At 42.0% G+C, this 23,914-nt stretch overlaps 1 long non-coding RNA gene across 4 annotated transcripts in view; it reads right to left on the bottom strand.

The window, feature by feature from the left end:
* The window catches only part of LOC148778713 (uncharacterized), a 98,684-nt gene that overhangs the window by 43,823 nt on the left and 30,947 nt on the right, over window positions 1-23,914 (bottom strand). The window contains exons 4-5 of one of the 4 annotated variants that reach the window (XR_016037375.1): window positions 16,778-16,882; window positions 12,735-14,028 (exon numbers count right to left, since the gene is read on the bottom strand). The exons of 2 other annotated variants lie outside the window; for them this stretch is intronic. This is a non-coding gene — a long non-coding RNA (uncharacterized LOC148778713). Of the gene's footprint in view, window positions 1-12,734; window positions 14,029-16,777; window positions 16,883-16,906; window positions 17,008-23,914 lie in introns of those variants that run through there. One more of the 4 variants, XR_016037379.1, reaches the window with a different exon arrangement.

Below are 23,914 nucleotides of genomic sequence, written 5' to 3' on the forward strand. Positions count from 1 at the left end.
CTTTTGCTGTGTCCCATAAATTTTTTGAAAGTTATGTTTTTATTTTCATTTGTCTCAAGGTATTTTCTGATTTCCACTTTGACCCATTGGTTCATAAGCAGCATGTGGCTTAGCCCCCATGTATTTGTTTTTCCCATTTTTCTTCCTGTAATTGATTTCTAGCTTTATACTGGTCATGGGAAACCAGTCAGAGTTTTGTGCAGTTTCAATCTCCTTCTGTTACTGAGTTCAAACTTGTAATGCTTACCACACAACAAGCCAATAAATCAACAGATAAGCTGTTGGAGCACAGAATAGCAACTTTATTTGGAAATCCAGCAAACTGAAAAGAGATGGGCTTGTGCCTCAAAGAAATATCTTGCCTGAGTTAGAATTCAGGCTTCTTTTATATTAAAAGGGGAGAGAGCAAAGTCAAGCATTTCCTGGTTCCCATGAGGCTCTGGAGGGAATGTGTTCATTTTTCCTCCCTCAGTCATTCACAGGAGGGCCTGGCCACGATGTTTCTTGTGAGCTAAACAAAGGTATTTTAGCGTAATGCTCATTACCTGGGAGGCAGGTTTCCCAGAAATGAGCCATTATGTATAAATTAAGCTTTATAGGCAACATCCCCTTAGTGATTATCTTATAATAGAATATAAAAGGTTCTTCCCTATAATACTTCTTCTGCCTTGTTTGAAACGTTAGCATGCATGTGCACGCTCTTCACGAGCAGAGTCTAGTTTTCTTACAGCATCACTATCATCCCCACTGGTTTTCAAACAGGCAAAGGGGACTCATCCTCCAGGAACTGGACCCCAGGGCTAGGGCAACCAATATGTGGTTCAAACCACTCACACTTCAGGGAGGATTTCCAAGCTTGTGTTATCCCCCCTCCTCCCAGGGGCACAGACGTTTTTCTTCCCTTCCTACATAATTCCGTGTGGATGGATCTTCAGACCTGGTTGTACAAGAGTCTTTCCGACAGTCTTCAGTTTGTTTGCAGTGAGGGTTGCTCCACATGCAGATGTATTTTTGATATATTCAGTGTGGGGAGGTGAACTCCACATCCCCCTACTCTGCCATCTTGATCTTCTCCACTCAACTGTGCTTTTATTGTTATATCTTTCAGATTAATTCAAAGGTAAGGCTGAAGGTAGAGAATGAGAGCAAATGGGAGGAAGGGGAAAAAAAATAAGTAGACAATAGGGCAAAGGGGGAAAAGGAAAAATTTTAAAGAAAAAAAGTTTAAAAATAAAAATCTTGATTTCTTAGGAAAAGATGCACTTTTATACCATGGCCAAGATTGTGAGCACAAGTTTCATAGATATATGGTAAGGATCTGAGGGATTTTAGGAAGCCCACTTGCCCAGATATCCTTCATCTACTTGCCAGAGCATCCAGGATGCTCTACTGAAAATTCATAGCCTTTAATTGCAAAGATTTATTGACTATGATTAAACCTTTGTCAAAGTGCCAGTATACTGTGAGGACTAATGTTGAGACATTATCAAAGAATAGCTTTCAGCAGCATTTCCCAACAGGTGTTTGATGCATGAGAAAGGAATTCCATGCTCAAATAAGGTCGAAAAACACTAAATATTATTTTCCTTTCATATTGAGTCACAATATATATTAGCATATGAAAAGCTGTGGAAAGTGATACAAATAGGTAAAAAAAATCTTAAACTTTTTAAAATTCAGTAATTCCAAAACTCAACTGACATTGAGATTCTTCTGGCAGCTATGAAGGTTAATAAAAACAGCTGGCTGAATGCAAGACACCAAAAACGAAACAAAAAAAGACTGGGGCCAAAAAGCAGAGCTCAGATGATGAAGAGAGTGCTGACAGTGAGTATGGACTCTTCCCAAGGAGAGACTGAGTGTATTCAACCCTCTTCCTTGAAATCAAGCATCTGCTGGATACAATTCATTTGGTATAGACAGCTTTCATTGTGTTGGCGATGGGTGGTCAGTCCTTGCAGAATCATTTCCCTTAGGGTGCATTTTAAGATACATCACTATTATCTAAAGATAAGAGACAGCCATGTCAAGTCAAGGCATTGTCTACTTCCTCGTTTGATGTCCTTTATATAAAGCACCACATGGAAAAAGTTTTTCAGAACTTAGTGTTAAAACAATTTTGCCTTCCCTAAGGAATTTAGATACTTCCTCCTTCCCAAGAAATGCTCTTGGGTCTTTCTATTTGCTTTGATTACCAGCAAACCCAAAGCCAGATGTCAGAGCAAATCTAACAGCCACATGGCCCGGGTGTTTGGGATCTTCTTCCTGTTCCTATTGATGTCTCCTCTACTCACGACTCTCTCTTTCTCACTCCCTATTAGTTTACTGCCTCTGCTTGTTACAAACCACCACAGGTCAATTTGGGAATACAGGAAGGGACAGGTGAGAAGATGGAAACAGGAAGAGAGACAAACAGAAATGACCAGCTCCACACAACACCAGTACCTCACATGGAGTCTGAAATATTGTTAATGCCTAATTCTTTTTAAATATTTTTAACTGAAAAAGTCATCCCAGATAATATTTGCCCCATCAAGATATTCAGAAAGATGTGTTTCTTGTTGAAAGATATGTCAAGGATATTGAGCATGAGTTAAGCTGCCATCTCCCACCAGTGCTTGGGTTGAAGGAATTCTACTAAGGGTGGGCTGAGAAGCAACTCTGGAGTGCCAGTGAGAACAGGCCAGGAATAAGCCAGAGAACCCAGCAGGTAACATCCAAGGCAGACTCCCCTATGGATCTGCAGAGTGAGTTCACTTCTGCTGCTGAAAACAGGGTGATCTGCAAGTAAGAGAATATTAGCATAAAGCATGATTTACAGAGGAGTAGATCCAACCAGTCCATTCTAAAGGAGATCAGTTCTGGGTGTTGATTGGAAGGACTGATGCTAAAGCTGATGCTCCAATACTTTGGCCACCTCATGTGAAGAGTTGGACTCACTGGAGAAGACTCTGATGCTGGGAGGGATTGGGGGTAGGAGGAGACGGGGACGACAGAGAATGAGATGGCTGGATGGCATCACCAACTCGATGGAGGTGAATTTGAGTGAACTCCGGGAGTTGGTGATGGACAGGGAGGCCTGGCGTGCTGTGATTCATGGGGTTGCAAAGAGTTGGACACGACTGAGCAACTGAACTGAACTGAGACACACACACCTCAGAGAAGGCACTGGCAACCCACTCCAGTACTCTTGCCTGGAAAATCCTATGGCAAGAGGAGCCTGGTAGGCTGCAGTCCATGGGGTTGCTAAGAGTCGAACAGGACTGAGCAACTTCACTTTCACTTTTCACTTTCATGCATTGGAGAAGGAAATGGCAACCTACTCCCGTGTTCTTGCCTGGAGAATCCCAGGGACGGGGAAGCCTGGTGGGCTGCGATCTATGGGGTCGCAGAGTTGGACACGACTGAAGCAACTTAGCAGCAGCAGACACACACACAGAGCTAGTATGTCTAGATGAGGGCATGAACTTGGAGAAAAAACCCCATACTGTCTATTCAGAATACATTTTGTAATAAAGAGAAATATCAGGACAAGCATTTGTGTCTCAAAGGGCTCAAAAACATGTCAACATACAGTTGACTGGTCATATTATAGGAATGATATTTGGACACAGCTCCTGAAAGACAATGCCAACTTTATTATCCAATAATAAGTTGAACCAAAGGTATTTTAATGTATAACTTGAGGTTAAAACCCCTCCCCCCTCACTCCTGAGAGTTAAAGGGCAGATAGTAAGAATACAAGAATCTATAGAATTGGGGAAGCTTTGACAAGGAGTGCTGATTCTGATTATGGTTTCACAAAGGCACAATTACAGTCTGGTCTGAAGGCCTCCCATCTGTGGTACCTTGTAGGGTAACCATCCTGAGGAACCTACTGGAGGGGAGGTAGTGGTAGCACTAGTTCTTGTATAAGTTTCCCAGGGGAAACTATATTGTTTATTCATTCCAACAACACAGAGAGATTTCCACGTCCTGCCACTACACCTAGGGTGGTGTGTGTATGTATTTTGTGTGTACTCAGTTGTGTCTGACTCTTTGAGATCCTATGGACTGTAGCCCTTCAGGCTCTCTGTCCATGGGATTTCCCAAGAAAGAATACTTGAGTGGGTTGCCAGTTCCTTCTGCACTGGCTCAACCCAGGGATTGAACCCATGTCTCCTGTATTGCAGGAGGATTCTTTACCACTGAGCCACCTGAGAAGTCCTCAACTGGGGGTATATGAAGTCAAATAAAACATGGATCCTGCTCTAAAAGGGTGAGTTGTGTCCCAAAGTTCTGACTTTTTCCCTTATAAGTTGACCTTTAGTCTCCTTCAAAACCCTTGCCCTTCCGAGGCTGCTGAAAGGACCGTTGTTCTTGTAATGACTTTGCTTGCTCTGGGCTCTTTATCCCTCTTGCACTTGCTCTGAAAGCTGAACTGAAGAGCCCTGGTAGCCCATCATGATATACAAGCATATACCACTGACTATGTGTGAAAGTCACTCAGTTGTACCACTGCTGATAACTCTATTTGGAGCTAATCAGAGAATGGAGGTAAGAGCAGGAAGGAGAATGCTTACCTTTCAAGATAGGAGTTTTTCAAAGGAACTTCTGGCTCTCTAGGGCATTAGGTCTCATTTGCCTCTCATGTCGTCCTACTTCTCGTCTCCTATTGAAAACCAAATTTCATTTAGTTCTACCCTCGCCATCTTTGTTTATCTCGCATCCACTCCTCTGCTCACTGCCCTCTTCACTCCACCAAAACCATCTCACTAACATCCAGATCGCCTCCATGTCAAGAAATCTGAAGAACAATTTCCAGTCCTGTTACCTGAGCTCTCAGATGACATCTGGCCATGTCATCCTTTTAAAACCCTCATGTTCCTTGATCTATAGTAGTGCTGGGCTGGATGAGTTACAAACTGGAATCAAGATTGCCAGGAGAAATATGAACAACCTCAGATATTCGGATGATACCACTCTAATGGCAGAAAATGAAGAGGAACTAAAGAGCCTCTTGATGAGGGTAAAGGAGAAGAGTGAAAAAGCCAGCTTAAAACTCAGCATTCGAAAAACTAAGATCATGGCACCTGGTCCCATCACCTTATGGCAAATAGAAGGGGAAAAGTTGGAAGCAGTGACAGATTTTCTCTTCTTGGGTTCTAAAATCACTATGGATGGTGATGGCAGCCATGAAATTAGAAAGACAATTGCTTCTTGGCAGAAAAGTTGTGACAAACCTAGACAGTGTGTTAAAAAGCAGACATCATTTGCCAACAAAGGTCCATATAGTCGAGGCTATAGTCTTTCTAGTTGTTATGTATGGACATAAAAGCTGGACCATAAAGAAGGTAGAGCACCAAAGAATTGATGCTTTCCAGCTGTGGTGCTGGAGAAAATTCTTGAGAGTCCCTTGGACTGCAAGGAGATCAACCCCAGTTGATTTTAAAGGAAATCAACCCTGAATACTCTTTCGAAGAACTGATGCTGAAGCTCCAATACTTTGGCCACCTGATGCTAACAGCTGACTCATTGGAAAACACCCTGATGCTGGGAAAGACTGAAGGCTTCAGAAGGAGAAGAGGGCATCAGAGGATGAGATGGTTGGACGGCATCACCGATTCAATAGACGTGAACTTGGGCAAATGCCAGGAGATGGTGAGGAACAGGGAAGCCTGGATTGCTACAGTCCATGGGGTCTCAGAGAGTCAGACATGACTTGGCAACTGAACAACAGCCACTCCTAGAATATTCTTCTCATTTTCTTCTCTTGGTACTTTTTCCATCTTTACCTGACAATTCTACGTGGGATTTCCTCAGGAAAATATTCCAGGCACTCTTTCAATTCCACCCTCCATTCTCACACAGGACCAGGAGCTGAAGGGTAGTGGCACCCACTGGAGCTTCGCATCCTGCATGGATTTACATGAGAATGAGTTCATGCACCCTCATAGCTTCAGCTGGCACCTCTTTGCCAATAACTCCAACTTTGCATTTCTAGCTGAGAGCTTCTTCTTTTAATACAGATCCACATGCCTACAGCTTATGTAACATTGCTGTATGTTTATTTTACAGATAACTCATTACTTAATGGGTTTCCCTAGTGGCTCAGTGTTAAAGAATCTGCTTGACAATGCAGGAAATGCCGGTTTGATCTCTGGGTCAAAAAGATCCCCTGGAGAAGAAAATGGCAACCCACTCCTATTCTTGCCTGGGAAATCCCATGGACAGAGGAGCCTGGCAGGCTACAGTCCATGAGGTCGTAGAAGAATCGGACATAACTAAGCATCTAACCAACAAAATTACTTAACATATTCAAAACTGAACTTGAGACCCACTATTCCTGCAGTGTGCTATCTCACAGACAGAAACCCAGGAACTTTCTTTGATACCTTGGTCTCCACTACTTCTCATATCCAATCACCAACTAAAGGCTTCCAATTCCATCTTCAAAACATATCTTGAATCACATCCACTTCTCTTCACCCCAAAGCCATCACCAAAGGCCAAGTCTCCAAATGAACCCTCATTGGACTAGGATGACATCTTTTTAAATTATCTTCCTGAATTACTTCCTGCCTTCCACTAGTCCATTCTTCACATGACAGTCAGAGTATGCTTTTGTAAGTGTGAAAACAAGCATGAGTTCCATACAGTCAAGATTTCAAATGTACAGAGATGTAACATCTTTTAGGGCTCTGAAAATGAACTTAGTTCTAAAGTTGCAAATGTACTTAGAAGCAGAAAATTGAATCTTGGAAACTCAAGGTGCATGACATCATTTGAGCTAAATACTCCGATTCAACCAACCGACCACTACAAGATTCCCCTCAGGATTCTCCAAACTGTCTTCCTTCCACTTGAAGATGATCCATGATCCTGTGACGACTACATAGTATCCTAGCCTTGGGAGAATGAGGCATAAGGTAACTTTTCCATAATCATCCTTTATCCTTAGGGACCTCTGTGAAACTGACCTCATCTTGACTGACCCCACCAATGCTGTCCTCTGTGCTTCCACAGCTGCTAAAAGCTAAGTCTTCTACATATGTCAACTCATTTAATTCACAGCGCCTTGGGTCTGTCATCTCTTAGCACTTTGTGCTCGCTTATCTGCCTCAGAAAACCAAGGGCCTTTGTTGCTTTTTCCATATCATCCTGCATGTGCTTTCTGAACTCTTTCGGTCTACCCTTAAGTTCAGCCCAACATCTCACTAACCCCTGCCCTTCTGTCACTCCAGTGGTATGGTGGGCATGAGACTTCTCTCTGCCCATTGTGGCAACCCCACACTGCTCCCAGGAAAGCAAGATATGGGCTCCTTCTGCTCTCAGATTCATGGGTAGATCTGACATTCCTATAATTCTCCCAACACTACTCCCACCAACGTCTAAAACTTAGAGAAGGGTGTCTCAACCCTTTCTTAGAAATCCACACCAGCTGTTAACTTTCTGGCTCCCTCATCTCAATTCTAAAGCTCCACTTACCTGCCAAAGGTGTTCAAAGAACTTCTCTGTATGTCAGAGGAACCGGGCCTGAATCGTCTTATTTGTGAATAAATTTTATATATTATTTCCTCAGGCTCTGACAAAGAGTATGTATAATTTACTGATGATGATAATCCTGCTTTGGAGAGATTCATAAAAACTTTTCTGACTCAAGAATTAGGCTTTTCATTGAAAACTTAGGCTTTCAACTACCTCAATAAAGATGAAAAGAATAAAATTTAGGCTTTTTAAAAAGTCTTATCTGCTATGGGTTTCAAATAAGTCAACTGACTTCTTTTTCTAGACTGAATCTGTTCTTCCTCTTAGCTAACGGATGCCACTGCCTGAAACGGTAAAGACTCTGGAATACTGAGGGGGGAAAAATGTGAGAAAGGAAAAAAAACTGTTTTAAAAAACCTCCAAATTTTATCCTGAAATAAATGCTTTCATGCCCTCTTGAAACTCTGTGTCTCTTTTCTTAATTGAGAGATAATTAAGTTTCAGTTCAATTCAGTTCAGTCGCTCAGTCGTGTCCAGCTCTTTGCGACCCCATGAATCACAGCACGCCAGGCCTCCCTGTCCATCACCAACTCCCGGAGGTCACTCAAACTCATGTCCATCAAGTCGGTGATGCCATCCAGCCATCTCATTCTCTGTCGTCCCCGTCTCCTCCTACCCCCAATCCCTCCCAGCATCAGACTCTTTTCCAGTGAGTCAACTCGTCGCATGAAGTGGCCAAAGTATTGGAGTTTCAGCTTTAGCATCAGTCCTTCCAATGAACACCCAGGATTGATCTCCTTTAGAATGGACTGGTTTGATCTCCTTGCAGTCCAAGGGACTCTCAAGAGTCTTCTCCAGCACCACAGTTCAAAAGCATCAGTTCTTCGGCGATCAGCTTTCTTCACAGTCCAACTCTCACATCCATACATGACCACGGGAAAAACCATAGGCTTGACTAGACGGACCTTTGCTGGCAAAGTAATGTCTCTGCTTTTTAATATGCTATCTAGGCTGGTCATAACTTTCCTAAGTTTAGGATATACAATTTGTTGATTATATACCTTTATATATTTCATCATGATTACCATCATAGCATTAGCTAACAGTTCCACCACATCACATAACTATCTTACTTTATGGTGAGAGTATTTAAGGTCTAGTCTCTTAGCAATTTTGTAAGTTTATAACACAGTATTGACTATAATCACTGAGTTGTGCAATAGATTTCCAGGACTTATTTATCTACTATTTTTTTTGTTTGTTTGTTTGGCTGTGCTGGGTCTTTGTTATGGGGCATGTGCTTATTTTTTTGGCAGTGCACAGGCTACTCTTGTTGCAGCGTTTGTGGCATGTGGGATCTTAGTTCCCCAACCAGGGATCAAACCTGCCTCCCCTGCATTGGAAGGTAAATCCTTAACCACTGGACCACCAAAGTCCTATCTACTAGTTTCAAGTTTTTACCCTTAGACAACATCTCCCCAATTCCCCCAAACCCCCAACCCCTGATAACCACCATTCTACCCTATTTTTATGAGTTCAGTTTTTTAAAGGAACTTTAATTGATGTGTAACTTACATACAGAAGAGCAAACAAAAGCAAACAAATCATGAAGGTACAGCTTGATGAATTTTTACTAAAAAAACTATACCCTTGTGACAGCAGCATATCAGGAAGTAAAACATAACTAGACCAGGTACTGTATATCCCACCTATACCCTCAAACAAACTACAGTCCATAGGATCACAAAAAGTCAGACCCGACTGAGCGACTAACTAATTATACCCTCAAAATGAAACTACCATCCTGACTTCCAACTCTAGCCACTAACTTTCCCAGTTTTTGAACTTTAATGGAATCACACACTGCATTTGTGATTGGATTCCTTCCCTCAAAATCATATACATGACATTCATTCTACAGTTTTGCACATGGCAGTACCTTATTCACTGGCATTGCCTTGTAAATTTTAATTGCATGACTACATCACAATTTATTCCTCCACTCTACTGCTGATGAACATTTTGGCTGTGCCTAGTTTACAGGACTATTGTGAACAAGTAGATAAGAACATTCATATACATACCTTTTGGTGCACATACTATACACATTTCTATTGCTATACACCTAGAAACAGTATTACTAATTCATAGGCTTACACATTTAGCTGTATAATAGATGTTGCCAATTTTTTGAAATGGTTGTGCCAATTTAATTCTCATTGATAACATCTGAGAATTCCAACTATTCTGTATTTTCACCCAAACTTAGAATTAGCAGTCTTTTTAATTATAGCTGTTCTCATAAGTATACAGCGATATCATGTTAAAATTTGTGTTTCCCTAAGAGGAACTCAAAAGCCTCTTGATGAAAGTGAAAGAGGAGAGTGAAAAGGTTGGCTTGAAGCTCAACATTCAGAAAACAAAGATCATGGCATCTGGTACCATCACTTCATGGGAAATAGATGGAAAAACAGTGGAAACAGTGTCAGACTTTGTTTTTTTGGGCTCCAAAATCACTGCAGATGCTGATTGCAGCCATGAAATTAAAAGACGCTTGCTCCTTGGAAGGAAAGTTATGACCAACCTTGATAGTATATTAAAAAGCAGAGACATTACTTTGCCAACCAAGGTCCGTCTAGTCAAGGCAATGGTTTTTCCTGTGGTCATGTATGGATGTGAGAGTTGGACTGTGAAGAAAGCTGATTGCCGAAGAATCGATGCTTTTGAACTGTGGTGTTGGAGAAGACTCTTGGGAGTCCCTTATACTGCAAGGAGATCAAACCAGTCCATTCTAAAGGAGATCAATCCTGGATGTTCATTGGAGGGACTGATGCTAAAGCTGAAACTCCAATACTTTGGCCACCTCATGCGACGAGTTGACTCACTGGAAAAGTCTCTGATGCTGGGAAGGGTTGGGGGCGGGAGGAGAAGGGGACGACGGAGAATGAGATGGCTGGATGGCATCACCGACTCTGTGGACATGAGTTTGAGTGTACTCCGGGAGTTGGTGATGGACAGGGAGGCCTGGCGTGCTGTGATTCATGGGGTCGCGGAGAGTCAGACACGACTGAGCGACTGAACTGAACTGAACTGAAGAGTTCCAAATAGGAAAAGGAGTACATCAAGTTTGTATATTGTTACCCTGCTTATTTAACTTATATGCAGGGTACATCATGAGGAATGCTGGGCTGGAAGAAGCACAAGCTGGAATCAAGATTGACAGGAGAAATATCAATAACCTCAGATATGCAGATGACACCACCCTTATGGCAGAAAGTGAAGAGGAACTCAAAAGCCTCTTGATGAAACTGAAAGAGGAGAGTGAAAAGGTTGGCTTGAAGCTCAACATTCAGAAAACTAAGATCATGGCATCTGGTCCCATCACTTCATGGGAAATAGATGGGGAACCAGTGGAAACAGTGTCAGACTTCATTTTTTTGGGCTCCAAAATCACTGCGGATGCTGATTGCAGCCATGAAATTAAAAAACGCTTTCTCCTTGGAAGGAAAGTTATGACCAACCTAGAAAGTATATTAAAAAGCAGAGACATTACTTTGCCGACAAAGGTCCGTCTAGTCAAGGCTATGGTTTTTCCCGTGGTCATGTATGGATGTGAGAGTTGGACTGTGAAGAAAGCTGATCGCCGAAGAATTGATGCTTTTGAACTGTGGTGTTGGAGAAGACTCTTGAGAGTCCCTTGGACTGCAAGGAGATCCAACCAGTCCATTCTAAAGGAGATCAATCCTGGCTGTTCATTGGAAGGACTGATGCTAAAGCTGAAACTCCAATACTTTGGCCACCTCATGCGACGAGTTGACTCACTGGAAAAGACTCTGATGCTGGGAGGGATTGGGGGCGGGAGGAGACAGGAACGACAGAGAATGAGATGGCTGGATGGCATCACTGACTCGATGGACATGAGTTTGAGTGACCTCCGGGAGTTGGTGATGGACAGGGAGGCCTGGCGTGCTGTGATTCATGGGGTCGCAAAGAGCTGGACATGACTGAGCGACTGAACTGAACTGAACTGAAGGGCTTAGGCAAATTTCACATGACTGCTTTCCATCTGTTTTGTCCACCCCAGTAACTGAAAATTCTGCTAAAATTTCACAGAGTGGAAATTTCATAGGGGCAGTTAAATAAAGAGAAAGGAAAAAAGGAAGCTAGGCAGACAGAGAAATTTTAGATTGGTCATTGCATATGATCCCTATTTCTCTTGGAATACGGCATATATATGAACTATCTAGTTCTGCACGAACTAGCTTCTACTTGCCTTGCCAGGTGTGTCATATACTTCTCTCCCCTCTTTCTCATGCTCTACATGTTGACATCTCAGCTCAGACACACCAAGTTCTCTCCAGATCTGCGGCCTTTGCTCATACTTGACTGCTGTATCCTCTTGTTATACTTTTGTCTCGATTTCTAGCCATATCCCCTCACTTATCGTCCCATTAGTTCTTAGCTAAAATATGACTTCTTCAAAGAATCCTTTTCCAGACTAGCTGCAATCACCATCTTTTAAGCTCCAGTAGACAATTCTTTTCATTTATATCATTCATAATGGAGGTAAATGCTATTTAACATATAGATCTCCTACACTCTAAACCCTATGAAGAAAGAAACTCTATCTGTCATGATCATGGCAGGATTATTAGCCATAGTACAGTATTCAGTTCATGAGAAGCCCTTAGTCATCCTGTTTTATTTTGTTTTGCTTAACTCAGTATCCTCCCAGTCTAAATTTCTTCCTTGCCTTTAACAGGGTTTCTTCCTTAGAAGTTGATGTCAGCAGAGCCTCTATCTTAACTTGGTGGTTCTCTCTGCCTACCCTCTAGTCAAAGGCAAACCCATCTGTTCACATGGATTTAACTAGCTATATGCTATGACTTTGGAGAAGGAAATGGCAACCCACTCCAGTGTTCTTGCCTGGAGAATCCCAGGGACGGGGGAGCCTGGTGGGCTGCCGTCTGTGGGGTCGCACAGAGTCGGACACGACTGAAGCGACTTAGCAGCAGCAGCAGCAGCAGCATGCTATGACTTAAAAATATATTTCTTTCATGCTATGACTTAAAAATATATTTCTGACACGCTTATCACAAGCTTCAGATTTGTATATCTGATTGCCTCCTAAGTATTTCCAGCTAGATGTTATACGGATACTTCAAACTCAGCACGTTCCAACCAAGCTCATCTTCTTCCCACTCCCCACTCCCACCCCCACCTGTTCCTCCTACTTCTAGCTTTTACAGTCTCAGTTAATGGTGCCATCATCCACCTAGTTTCCTAAAGCAGAAACCTAGTAGTCATTCTGAACTCCTGTCTACCCACACCTGTTCATTCACTATCTCATTATTCCTCCCACATCATTCTATAATCTTCTTCCCATTCCTACTACTACTGCCTAATCAGGTTTCCATTCTTTCTTACCTTGACTACTGACATAGCCTCCTAATAACTCTTTTTATTATCTCAATTTTGCCTTCCTTTGAAGCTCCCCCCACATAGAAGCCAGATGACATACCTAAAATTCAATTTGACTATGGAGTTTCTGTGCTTAAAGCTCTTAAAGGCTTTCCTCAGCCTTGTTATTCAGTTAACAGACTAGGCCATCTGTAAGTTGACTTTTTTATTTACTTCCTCCTGTCTACCCTCTATAATCACCAGCTTTCAATTACTATCAAACAGAGACGTTACCTTCATCTTTAGCTTCCCTCATGCTGTCCTCAAGCCTGAAATGTCACTCAGTTCTGACCCGTCCTTCAAGATTAGATTCTGGGAACATTTCTCCCAGGAAGCCCAGAGCTCTGGTTTGAACTGAGTTCACTCTGCTTTCCCACATCCTCCCGCCACCCTTGGCAAACCTCTCATTACCACACAATTGCCTATTCATAGACAGTCTCTCCCACTAAACCATCAAATCCTTGAGAATGGGCCCAATATAATATTTGTTTGTGTGCCCCAGGATGTACTGGACAGCCTGGCACACGTTAGATTCCCAAAAAATTGCTATGGCACTGTAATGTTTGTGATCACTTTGAATCTCTGTGGCAGAACCCTTTATCTATTTTTATCCTTTATTTTATTCTGCTGAATTCCAGTTTTATTCCTGGTGACTATGTGCCCAGCTCAGTGATGACTTTTCTTAACTTCCCTTGTTAAGACAGAAGACCAATGCAATATAAGAACTCAATGCTGGCCCCTGGAAACTGCTTTAAAAGAGGTTTACTCAGTGGGGGAAAGATGCCTTTGTCTTTTATTCATCCCCTCCTTTTGCCTGAAACATGTCCACAGTGTCTAGAGTTCCAGGAGACATCATGTGTCCTTGAAGACGCAAATCCATGCTGTAAAGATAGGAGTCTGGTAACCGAAGGACCATGGAGCTTTCATACAAGCCTGGGACAGCATTCTGTTAGACTTCTGTTACATGAGAGACGATGGTCCACACTTTGTTTAGCCTATCTGTGTCTTTGTTACTAGGAATTGAATACAATAGTGGCAACTAGTTCTGAATGAAAGTTTCTTCCTAGAGTCATATCATATGGCATCCCATGTATGTGGAATCTAAAAAGAAATGATACAAATGAACTTACTTACAAAATAGGAACAAACACAAACTTCAAGAAGGAGCTCATGGCTGCTGGGGTAGGGCAGGGAAAGGGTGGGGAGAATGAAGTTGGGGTGGACATATACAGACTGCTGTGTTAAAAATAGATAACCAACAAGGACCTACTGTATAGCATATGGAACTCTGCTCAATGTTATGTGGCAGACAGGATGGGAGGGGAGTTTGGGGAAGAACTGATACGTGTATATGTAAGACTGAGTTCCTTCCCTGTTCACCTGAAACTAACACAACATCATTTGTTAATCCGCTACGCTCCTATACAAAATAAAGGTGTTTTTTTTTAAGTGCCTTCTTAAATGATGCAACTGAAAATTAAAACTGATCATGAAAAAATGCTTAATTGGGACCATCTAGGATGAACACTTGATAGTATATTAAAAAGCAGAGACATTACTTTGCCAACCAAGGTCCGTCTAGTCAAGGCTATGGTTTTTCCCGTGGTCATGTATGGATGTGAGAGTTGGACTGTGAAGAAAGCTGATCACCGAAGAATTGATGCTTTTGAACTGTGGTGCTGGAGAAGACTCTTGAGTCCCTTGGACTGCAAGGAGATCCAACCAGTCCATTCTAAAGGAGATCAATCCTGGGTGTTCATTGGAAGGACTGATGCTAAAGCTGAAACTGCAATACTTTGGCCACCTCATGCAACAAGTTGACTCACTGGAAAAGACTCTGATGCTGGGAAAGGTTGGGGGTGGGAGGAGAAGGGGACGACAGAGAATGAGATGGCTGGATGGCATCACCGACTCTGTGGACATGAGTTTGAGTGACCTCCGGGAGTTGGTGATGGACAGGGAGGCCTGGCGTGCTGTGATTCATGGGGTCGCGGAGAGTCGGACACGACTGAGCGACTGAACTGAACTGAACTGAACTGAGGATGAACACACTTCTAGTTTTAAAGGTATTGCTCTATTCAGCTTCATCCAAAAACTCGTGGGCTGGGTGACTTTTAATAGTTAGTAAGCTACTTTGTTTTTACAACTGTTATTTAACTCGGTGACTTGACACTTTAGTAGAGTTGGAGCTTCTGAGGTAATTACATGAGTAACTTTTATAGTACTCTTATTCACAGCTAGTAACTATTATGGGGGTTTCATAGTGCCTAATTAAGAAATAAGGACAGAGTAATTAGAGTTCTTTCAAGGATTTATAACTAAGAAAGTACTAATAAACTATCATGTATTTACAAGTATCTATGTGCATGCATAAAATATAAATCTTGATGTAGACAGCAAATATAAATTATTACTTTTTCACTTAGTCTCTCCATTTATCCAGTATAAAATAAAACAACAACACATATATACACACACAAATTTCAAATAGACATTGGATTCTGGGTCTCTGACTTAACAAGTATCATACCTTGTGTTTCTAATGACTTAATCATTTGTTAACCTTGTTCCCACTCAGAATGACTACAGACCATTTTTATATCATATTGGCTCAGTTTAAACTCTACTTAGTGGCTACCCCGGAGAAGGCAATGGCAAGCCACTCCAGTACTCTTGCCTAGAAAATCCCATGGATGGAGGAGCCTGGTAGGCTGCAGTCTGTGGGGTTGCTAAGGGTCGGACACGACTGAGAGACTTCACTTTCACTTTTTGCTTTCACACATTGGAGAAGGAAATGGCAACCCACTCCAGTGTTCTTGCCTGGAGAATCCCAGGGATGGGGGAGCCTGGTGGACTTCCGTCTATGGGGTCACACAGAGTCGGACACGACTGAAGTGACTTAGCAGCAGCAGCAGTGGCTACCCAGACACTGGCAGCACACGGCCTCTCCTCCAGGCATTTAATGCTAACTTTTTAACAATCATCAAAGCCCGTTTTCTGAGAGGCTCTGACCTGCTTAGAGTCAGTATCACCAGCTGTTTCTATGTCACTGTTCAGAGCTCTCCCCAACCCAGGAGATGGTCATTCACTCTGTGCAATGATTTCTGCACATACTCGCTCCCTCCTGAGCCATTTAAAGTCCATGTAAGATAAAGCCTCGATTCAGCCTCGCTTTGTTTTTAAGGATAAATGATAGGATTTGAGATCGGATATTTTTAGACTGTAAACACCATATCCTGACTCTGCTGTTTTGTGCTTAATAGGTACACGTGACTTCAGTAACAAGCAGGCTGTCCAAGGTTAATTCATTCACTGACTTCCTAGAATTGAGTGTCTGCTATGTGGTTAACACTGCACTAGGTCAAAAATACTACACTGAGCAAAAACAGGTATTGTATCTAATTCCATGTTGTGGAGAAGACAGGTATTATGAAAACTATCACAGAAAAGGGTTTATAATTGCAAACTGAGATTAGTGCTAGAAGGAAAGGAATATGGTTTTATGAGTCTGCTAATCACAGATTAGCTTGTTTCAGACCAAGCACCTTAGCAAGTAAACTAGAAAAATGGAATTTTAAAAATCCATATGAATATGTCATAAAGCTACTGAGGCTATGACGGCTCTTGGGGCTAAAATCCAAGAGAGGAGGGAAGTTCATGGAGGTGAACCTGACAGTCAGAGGAACTCTTCCTCGTATGGAATTTGCTAATTCTCAGTGGAGGCCCAGAAGGTGAGCAGATCTACCTATAGTCTCATGATTCTGGGGAACAAAAGTTGAAGCTTCGGGCCCACAGAGAGGGAGGCCTTGATCAACGCCACAGCTCTGCACTGAGGAAGGACAGCACTTACGAACTCCCTTCTCCATGGCTCGCTCATGGCGCACCTCCAACCAGCACTCCAGGCAGTCATGGCTCTTCCACGGGTGGCTGGCTCAACACTTCAGTCTGCCTGTATCTGAGACAGTGATACTTCTGCTGATAAAGGTTGCTTCAGTCTTTCATTAAATTGCACTAGTGAACACAGCAGGACTAGGAAGAAATTCTGCTTTCATTCTATCCATGCCGCTCTCTGGACACACTCTGTAATGAAACCTTTGGTAAGATTCATCAGTTACTTCCTTTGTGCCCATTTACCCAGTGGCATGAACAAACTTAAATGGCCAAGAGGCAGTCTAAACTTCAGGCTAAATGAAAATGATTATTATATCCCAGGAGGAAACATCCCACTGTTCAATACTATAATACTCAAACAAATTAAGTCGAGAGGAATGGAGACAGGAGGTTAAACATTTTTAATTAGGCCAATAGGTACAATAGGAAGAATACCTACTCTCATGGCTATCCTATTATCTCCAAACCAATAAATTCAATATACGGGAGAAATACTAATACTAAAATTATTATTTAATAAAACTATTAAAATGAATATAATAAATGATAAATTAATCATTAGCTAAAAAGGATATTATTGTAAGACTGTCCACTACTCAAAAGGTATAGTATCTCATCTACACCATATTCAAGACTCCAGCTAGACCATGAATGTTTCTGGGCCCTGATGAACCTCAGACCACTTAACCACCATTTGCTCCACTTCTTTCACTATAAAATAAACTTCCTTGGTCAGAGGAAGGTTGGCTAGAATGCCATAACAGTTCATAAAAACAGTTAGTCCATGAACAGTGATACTAAAAGAAAAAAGTTGAGAGGAAAGGCAAATTAAACTTTAAAGTGTCACAGCCCCCTCCATCACAGAAAGCAATGGCACCCCACTCCAGTACTGAGCGACTTCACTTTCACTTTTCACTTTCATGCATTGGAGAACGAAATGGCAGCCCACTTCAGTGTTCTTGCCTGAAGAATCCCAGGGATGGGGGAGCCTGGTGGGCTGCTGTCTATGGGGTCGCACAGAGTCGGACACGACTGAAGCAACTTAGCAGCGGCAGCAGCAGCCCCCTCCATGATGGCAGGCAGCTAGCTTGTCTCCCCAGGGTATGGTATGACACTGCAAGCTAAAGGCTGGTAACCATTCCTGGGAAGTACAGCCAGGTCAGAGTTTTGAGGAGTCCATGTTTTATTTTTTATTTTTTTTTAATTATTTATTTTAATTGGAGGCTAATTACTTTACAATATTGTATTGGTTTTGCCATACATTGACATGACTCTGCCCCAGGTGTACACGTGTTCCCCATCTTAAACTCCCCTCCCACCTCCCTCCCCATCCCATTCCTCTGGTTCTTTTCTTTTTTTTTTTAGGTAATTAATTTATTTTTTATTGAGGAGTCCATGTTTTAATACCTGTCACCAAATGCGCTTTGACCAATACTAAGTAGTCTTGGGAAAGAAGCTGGGCAGTGTAAATGGAGTGAAGTCATCTTGTTTCCCTGATAATTAAAAGCCTATCCACAGAGACCTTTTGGTGGTCATTCACATAGGACAAATTCAGTCACACTTTGGAACCTCATTGAAACAGGTTCAGTCATGTCTTCTCTCAAACTTTGTGGTCAGCCTTACAATTCTGTTTCTTTTAGGTCCCTGACAATATGATTATATCAATAGCACTGCCCATTGATCAATATAGATACTTACCTTAGGCTTTCTGCTAACAAAGTGAACAAGAAGATATATTGTTTGACTTACATCCACTAGAAGAATTTTCTGTGTCCATTGTCCTGCAGGGCCACTCCTAAGGGAGCAATTTATAGTGATCTACTCCTTGTTGGTGCAAATGTGTGCAGTTTAGTTCAGTTCAGCCACTCAGTTGTGTCTGACTCTTTGCAACCCCATGGACTGTAGCACACCAGGCCTCCCTGTCCATCACCACTTCCCAGAGTTTACTCAAACTCATGTCCATTGAGTTGGTGATACCACTCAACAATCTCATCCTCTGTCATCCCCTTCTCCTGCCTTCAATCTTTCCCAGCATCAGGGTCTTTTCAAATGAGTCAGTTCTTCACATCAGGTGGCCAAAGTAATAGAGTTTCAGCTTCAGCATCAGTCCTTCCAATGAACATTCACAACTGATTTCCTTTAGGATGGACTGGTTGGATCTCCTTGCAGTCCAAGGGACTCTCAAAGAGTCTCCTCTTTGGACTGATTTTGGAGCCCAAAAAAACAAAGTTTGACAGTTTCCACTGTTTCTCCATCGATTTCCCATGAAGTGATGGGACCAGATGCCAAGATCTTAGTTTTCTGAATGTTGAGTTTTAAGCCAACTTTTCCACTCTCCTCTTTCACTTTCATCAAGAGGCTCTTTAGTTCTTCACTATCTGCCATAAGGGTGGTGTCATCTGCATATCTGAGGTGACTGATGTTTCTCCCAGCAATCTTGATTCCACCTTGTGCTTCATCCAGTCCAGCATTTCTCATGATAATCAGGGTGACAATATACAGCCTTGATATACTCCTTTCTCAATTTGGAACCAGTCTGTTGTTCCATGTCCAGTTCTGTTGCTTCTTGACCTGCATACAGATTTCTCAGGAGGCAGGTCAGATGATCTGGTATTCCCATCTCTTTAAGACCTATGTTTAACCAGATTCAAATGTTTCTTCTTTAGTCAGCTGATTTGAAGTAACTTTCCCATGAGAGTGGAGTGTAGTCCAGCAGGAGGAGGGAAGGTGGTATAAAACTACTTATGGTTGTAGTTTATGCACCTTACTTAAGGTGCATAAAACTACTTATGCAACTTATTTCTTATCTTTTACACCTGCATGGACCTCATCCTGAATAATACTACTTTCACTTGCTGACAGACGACTTCAGGCCATGTCTAACATCAGTATTGGTTTCAAATCCTTCACTGCTTACTGTGTAACTTCTGTTCTTCATCTTATTGGTAAAGAAATAATCCAAACTGGCTCAACTTCATGCTTCTGATCTCCTCCTACCATTATCACCTTGGCTCACCCGTCTCCAGCTACTGTTTTCCTCCATCAAGCCAGTCCTGTTCATGACCTCTGCTCTTCTTATTATTTCCACCTAGAATATTTTTGCTCTGGAAATGCAGGAGCTACTTCAACACCCACTTCAGGCCATGGATCAAGCAATACTTTCTTGGTGACACATTCCCTGACAACCCTTTTTAAAAGTTAAACCCTAGGACTTCCCTGGTGGTCCAGGGATTAAGACTCTGAGCTTCCAATGCAGGGGACTCAAATTTGATTCCTAGTCAGGGAACTAAGATTACATATGCTGTGCAGCTAAAAATAATTTTAATAAATAAAAATTTTTTAATGAATCAATAAAATCAATTTTTAATAAAAAAATAAAATTAAAATAAGTTCCCACCCTGGTAATCTTAATTTATCCTGATTTATTTTTCTCCTTACACAGATCACCTTCTAATATACTGTGTGCTTCAATGTATTTGCTTATCCTCTGTTTTCCTCTATCAGACTACCAGTTACATGAAGGAATTTTCATCTGCTTAGTTTATTGCTGAATCTCCAGTGCCTGGAAAACTGTGAACATACGGGATATTCAATAAATATTTTAATGAAAGAACAAGTGAATGAATCTTACCCCTCAAAGTCCTAACAAATTTTAAATTTTGTTTGAGAGTATGCCAACGAATTGAAAACAAACAGTATTGTAATAAATGAATATGTCTGATTTTATTCATTCATATGCATTCATTAAAAGAAACTCCCCTATGCCCCATTTATTTTCTCCTTTTTTTCCCCCTACAGTCTTCTGATCTACATATATTATAAAAATTTTGTGTGAGGAGAAATCTGTTCAGATTGTGCAATTTCCCCAACATCTGCTGGTTTTGAGAATAATAATGCCACTGGTTGTTTCTGATACAAACACAGTGTAAGGCTTTGTTTCTTACAAGTCAACCAAGCAAGCAAACAATGAGAATTACTCCCAGCTTGAAGAGACACACTGAATCCAGAATGTCAATGAATGTCCCCATCAAGCTAAAATCAACATGATCTAAAATCATCAGTTCCCTTTTGGCCTTACTCCCTCAGAATCCACACACAAACACACACACACACACACACACACAATTTTAATGTAAACTAACAAAGTTACTTTTATGTGGGAATTCTTTCATCTCGGAGTTTTGTTTTTAAACTGGTCCCCAGAGTATGCCGGGATGTGTCAGCAGTTAAAGCTTTCGAACAGAGTGAGGGGTAACTGGCTTCCCTCAGCCAGGTAGATCCTTTAGACAGGCCTCACGCTGCTGCTGCTGCGAAGTCGCTTCAGTCGTGTCCGACTCTGTGCAACCCCACAGACAGCAGCCCACCAGGCTCCTCTGTCCCTGGGATTCTCCAGGCAAGAATACTGGAGTGGGTTGCCATTTCCTTATCCAATGCATGAAAGTGAAAAGTGAAAGTGAAGTCACTCAGTTGTATCCAATTCTTCACAATCCCATGGACGGTAGCCTACCAGGCTCCTTCGTCCATGGGATTTCCCAGGCAAGAGTACTGGAGTGGGTTGCCATTTCCTTCTCCAAGACAGGACTCATTAAAGGTCTTGAAGCAAAAAGGAAAGTATATCATCAGAGAAAAAAGGAGGGCTGCTTCGCTGGGAGCCTCATGAGCCAGGTTAAAGACTTAGAATTTCTCTCCGAACGAGATGGAAAGCCATCTGAGGGTCTTTGAAAAGCTCATCTGTGATATTCTGCTGGGAACAGACTGAAGGGGAACCAAAGTTGGAGAAGGGAGATCAGGTAGGAGGCTATGACAATAATGCAGAACAGACGGAACAGTGATCTGAATTGAGACCACAGCAAAGGACTGACTGTACAGGAGAGGAGAGAGTTTTTGAAAGCAGAGCCAACAAGATTTGCTGCCAGATCAGATGTGGGTTGGGACAGAGAGGAGTCAAGAGTGACTCTGAGGTTTTTGTCCTGAGCAACTAGAGGAATGGGATAATCACTAACTGAGAAAAAGCCAAGAAGAAAAGCAAACTTGAAGTTAGCAGCATGAGGTGAAGGGGAAAATTAGGAGTTCAGTGATGGATGTGTTAACGGTCCATGAATGGGTCATATGAATCTGGCGTTCAAGGGCAAGCTCTAGGCTGCAGGTGGAAATTTCCAAGTCTTCAGCATATAGATGATATTGGAAATCATGGACTGGATGAGATCAATGGAATGCACACCAATAGAAAAGATTTCCAAGCTGCTCTGGAAGGCAATATGGCAACTTCTCAAAGATTAAACATCAGAGTTACCCTGCGTGCATGCTCAGTTGCTCAGTTGTGTCCAACTCTTTGCGACACTATGGACTGTAGCCCACCAAGTTTCTCTGTCCATGGGGATTCCTCAGGCAAGAATGCTGGAGTGGGTTGCCATGCCCTCCTCCAGGGGATCTTCCTGACCTAGGGATGGAACCCGTGTCTTCTGCATTGTAGGCAGATTCTTTACCCACTGAGCCACCTGGAAAGCTAGAGTTACCCTATAATCCAGCAAATCCACTGTTAGGTATATACCCAAGAGAAATGAAAACATGCATATAAAATATTGGACAACATGTAAACGCACTGACTCTCCTGCAGTTGAAAAATTCAAGTATAATTTTATTATCAGTCCTCCATATCCATGGTTCCACACCCTCAGATTCAACCAAACATGAATTAGGCATTGCTGTAGTACTCTTTTATTGAAAAAAAATTCACATATAAGTGGTACGTGCAGTTCAAACCTGTGATATTCAAAGGTCAACTGTGTATCAATGATCACAGCAGGAGTATTCGTAAGAGTCAAAAAGTGGACACAACTCAAGTATCAACTGATAATGGGTAAAGTGTGGTATATCCACACAATGGAATGTAATTTGGAAATCAAAAGGAATGAAGTATGTGCTACAATGTGCATGAACCTTGAAAACATTATGCTAGTGAAAGAAACCAGTCACAAAGGACCACATATTGTATGAGTCCATTTATATGAAAGTATAAATTTTCATACATCCAGGAGTAAGCAAATTTGTAGAGGCAGCGGTTGCCTAGGGCTGGAAATGGGGGAATGAAAAGCTAAGTAGATGGTAAAAACTAAGGGACAAGGGGTTTCTTTTGAGGGCAATGATAGTGATCTAAAATTGATTATGGTAAGCATAGAACAATTTTGTAAATATACTGAAAGCCATTGAACTGTACACTTCAAATGGTTGAATTGTATGCTGTGTGAATTATAGCTCAGTAATACTATCCAAAAAATAAAATAAAGAAAGAAAGAAACAGAGGAGAGTTCCAAGGTTAGAATCCTGAGGCCATCAGAATTTGGGGGATTAATGAGCCTTTTTAGAGAGGCTTCCCTGGGGGCTCAGTAGGTAAAGAACCCACCTGCCAATGCAGGAGACATAACAGATGTGGGTTTGATCCCTGGGTTGGGAAGCTCCCCTGGAGGAGGGATTAGCAACCCACTCCACTATTCTTGCCTGGAGAATCCCATGGACAGAGGAGCTGGTGGGCTACAGTCCATAGGGTCACAAAGAGCCAGACACAACTGAGCAAGTGAGCTTGTACGCACAACATTCATTAGACATCCAGGAGGAAGTTTAGAGTAGGGAGTTAGAGGTGTGAATTTGGAGATGAGGAGAAAGGTCTAGGCTTGAAAAATAAATCTGAAAGTACTTAGTATATAGATAATATTTTATTTATTTTGTAATTTATATATTTACTTCTTTTTTTTTAAATTTACAATATTGTATTGGTTTTGCCATACATTGACATGAATCTGCCCTGGGTGTACATGTGTTCCCCATCTTGAACCCACCTCCCACCTCCCTCCCCATATCATCCCTCTGGGTCATCCCAGTGCACCAGCCCCAGAGCATCCTGTATCACGTATCAAACCTGGACTGGCAATTCATTTCACATATAATAGTATACATGTTTCAATGCCATTCTCCCAAGTCATCCCACCCTTGCCCTCTCCCATAGAGTCCAAAAGACTGTTCTATACATCTGTGTCTCTTTTGCTGTCTCGTATACAGGGTTATCGTTACCATCTTTCTAAATTCCATATATATGTGT

Source organism: Moschus berezovskii, chromosome 1 (genome assembly GCF_049115385.1).
Source record: "Moschus berezovskii isolate FMDL1 chromosome 1, NW_MosBer_1.0, whole genome shotgun sequence".
NCBI classification, from domain to species: Eukaryota; Metazoa; Chordata; class Mammalia; order Artiodactyla; family Moschidae; genus Moschus; species Moschus berezovskii.